Source organism: Dioscorea cayenensis, chromosome 20 (assembly GCF_009730915.1).
Source record: "Dioscorea cayenensis subsp. rotundata cultivar TDr96_F1 chromosome 20, TDr96_F1_v2_PseudoChromosome.rev07_lg8_w22 25.fasta, whole genome shotgun sequence".
NCBI lineage: Eukaryota > Viridiplantae > Streptophyta > Magnoliopsida > Dioscoreales > Dioscoreaceae > Dioscorea > Dioscorea cayenensis.
Window position 1 is genome coordinate 3,332,048 of NC_052490.1, and position 3,605 is coordinate 3,335,652.

Below are 3,605 nucleotides of genomic sequence, written 5' to 3' on the forward strand. Positions count from 1 at the left end.
TCAGTACAACATACAAAAATTCAGGCCGGACACGGTCCTGCTAGGGGTACAACGACCTTGTCAATGTTAGAGCCCAAATTGGGTAGAAGAAGGATTAGCGGTGAGATGATCATGTCAGTTGTGATCATCATCCCAAAAAGGACTACGAGGCTTGCCCACCGAGGATTCAAACAACCATGCTATTGAGAATGTAACACAATTTATACATGACCACCATGGCCCACAAATCGTACACCAAAACACTGCCATCATGAAATATGCAAAAGAAAATGATGGGCACTTACTAAATTGGAAAGGATGATAAAGAGAAGAGAAGCAATCAACGAGGAAAAACTTCAATGGAAGCTAAAAACAAGGGCACCGTCCTAAATAGGCTAAATGGGGAGAAGAAGAGTCGGCCATTTCGGGAGAAAAGGGTGCGATGAAAGGTCACAGCCACCGGCGTTCGGGTTTTTAAAATGAAAATTGGAACCAAACGGTTGCGCCCTCGCACACCCGTGACACGTACGTGTTAGATTGAAAGGTTACAGCAAAGAGAACCAAGGGTGACACAATCGTGTCACTAAGTGTCCTAACCCCACTGAAAATTTTAGAAGAATTATGAAAATTCAAATCGGCATTGACATGATCGTGCAAGTAGAATGGAGAATGTGTCTCTCCCTAACAGGATCATGTCAAGCCCGTGTCCATCAATAAAAAATTTAAAGTGCATATCGAGTGAAAATCAGTGGCACACGCACGGGCGTGCCTTGCCCGCGTTGGACCTGAAACTTTCCAGAATAGAGGTTCTTCCTCCACGAATGAACATTAAGGTACATGCCCAGTCATAAAACAATATCGGTAAGAATGTTGAATTGAAGGAATATCGAAGAAGGAGAAATCACAAGAGAGTGGGGATGAAATATGGCTGGGAAAACAATGACCCAAGAACAAAATGAAAACATAAAAAATAATTAAACAACTATCTAAACAAACAACTTAGGTTGCCTCCAAAGAAGCGCTTGTTTAACGTCACTAGCTTGATGCACCTGTTTTGTGCTTACGAAGGTACTGGAAATTGAGACCTGTGTTGGGCACTTGAGACACAATTACAAGCATATGGTAGCAACATGTTAATCAAATGGACCTCACCGAATGTCCGAGTATCGGAATGATTAGAAATGTGCGGTCTTGGCGGTGAGATGAGTGGCTTTCTCTTCGTAGATGTTACTTTTTTCCACCACTTCCGTGCTTTGGAGATCCACTTCCCTGGTTGTTCTATATCTTTGCTGGCCACCAAGCCCAAACTTTGAGCTTCCTTTAATGCACCCCAAGTCCACCATCATCCAAGGGGTTATCCTCCAACAAATCTACAAGTTCATTTTTCATGAATGTCTCCTACATAAAGTCGGAAACAACCTCATAAACAACATCAACGCAATAACATGTATCATCGAAGCCTATTTGTGTGTCTCATGGAGTTATGAACTCTGAACGTAGTTTCTTCATCACCACCTCAAAGTGTCATTTGGCCATCTTTGACATCAATAAGGGCATTGGATGTTGCTATGAATGATCAGTCCCACTATTATCGGCACTTCAACCTTGTCATCAATGTCCAAGATGACGAAATCCACCGGAAATATAAAGTTGTCTACTTTAACCAAAACATCTTCAGTTATGCCCCTTGGTCATCTAGTGGATCGGTCTGCTAATTGTAAAGTCATGTTTGTGGGTTTTGGCTCCCCGAGTCCAAAATTTTGAAAATTCTGTACGGCATTAGATTAATACTCGCTCCAAGGTCGGCAAGAGCTTTCCCATCAACCAAACCCCCAATTGTGCATGGAAGAATGAAGCCCCCTGGATCTTTCTCCTTCTTGGGGAGTTTGTTACATAGCAAAGCAGAACACTCCTCACTATGTGTCACAGAAGACATGTTTCCCAACATCCTTTTGTTGGTGAGCAGTTCCTTAAAAAATTTAGCATACCTCGGCATTTGAGCAAGAGCTACGACAAATGGACATTAATGTGCAAAGTTTTAAACATGTCTAGGAACTTTTTGTACTGTTCATCTTGTTGGTCTTTCCTTACCTTGGCAGGGAATGGAAGTTTCTGCTGATATACTAGAATCAAAGTTTTATCCTTTGTGGTATTGTCCATGTCAGTGGTCACAATGGGGTTAGCAAATTCTAGTTAAAGCTCCTTCTTAACAGAGTTTTGTAGCTGCTTCCCACTACTTAAAGTGACACCCATCAAGAATTCCTTTGGGTTAGCCATAGTGTTGCCCGGGAGGTTCCTCAGTAATCTTTCTTCTAGTAACTTGGAAATTTGAGCTACTTGATGCTCCAAGTTCCTCACAGTTGCATTGGTGTTTTTGATCATCTCCTAATTATCGGCAAATCGAGTTTCAGTACTCTTGATAAATCGGGTCATTAAACTAGTGAGATCATTAGAAGACTCTAAAGAGGTTGAAGGCTGTGATTGTTGTGCAACTTGAGGTGGAGGCTTGTATTGTTGTTGCTATTTTGTTAACTGTCGGTGTCCTGGCTGACTCTAAGAAAAATTTGGATGATTCCTTCATCCAGCATTGTATGTGTTGCTATATGGATTGTTATGAAAATGACAGTTCTTACGAAAGAAATCCACTTGCTCAATCTATTCAGTACTTGCACCAATAGAAGAGGAAAAACTTGGATCACATGAGTGGCCAAAATTATCATGAATGGGTCCCGAGATTGGAGGCGGAGATTGCATGTTGTCTAATCTCTTGGTTATTGCTTCAACATGTGCTACAAGAGTAGTCATGACATCCACTTGATAAATTCTGGCAGACTTCACCGGTTTGTTTCTCTCGGAACTCCATTGATACCCATTGTTTTCCATCTCTTCAATTATCTTTTGTGCATCACCCGATTGCTTGCTACACAGTGAACTTCTGATGGCTGCATCAATTATTTGTTCAGTGGAAGTATTCAATCCATTATAAAAAGATTTGGATTTGCATCCATTCAATGATTCCGTGATCTGGACATTTTCTTAACATCTCCTTATACCTTTCCCATGTATCATACAATGATTTTGATTCCAGTTGTTGAAAAGAGGAGATATCACTTCTGAGTTTGGTTATCTTAACAGGAGGAAAATATCGAGCAACAAATGCCTCAGAAGTCTACTTCCATGTTTTGAGAGACCCAGGTAGTAAGGAATTTAGCCACTGCTTGGCCCTTCCTTGTAATGTGAATGGAAAGAGTCTCAGATGAACCACTTCATAAGAAACATTACTCGCCTTATAAGTGTCACAGATTTCAAAGAAACTTCTATGGTGCTCATATGGATCTTCATCCTTAAATCCATCGAATTGACAAATTTGTTGCACCAACTGAATGAAATTCGGCTTCAATTCAAAATTGTTTGTGGTAATAGGAGGATGAACAATACTTGAGCCGACCCCTCAAGATTTGGTCAGGCAAAATCTGAGACACTCTGTGGTTGATGTCCAACCATTTCATCTTCCTAACCCACAGTCACACTTATCTCAACAGATCCTGTCTCACTCAAATTGATTTGAGTGATCCTTATTCTAAAATTTCTATCAATTTCTAGATTAGGACATGCTAATGGTGAAG

General features: G+C 40.8%; 1 non-coding gene across 1 annotated transcript; it reads left to right on the plus strand.

Moving 5' to 3' along the window:
• The first annotated feature begins 2,993 nt into the window (after positions 1–2,993).
• On the plus strand, positions 2,994–3,100 carry LOC120252130. The gene has a single exon (XR_005533677.1). It is a non-coding gene; the product is annotated as a small nucleolar RNA R71 (small nucleolar RNA).
• Positions 3,101–3,605: the final 505 nt, after the last annotated feature.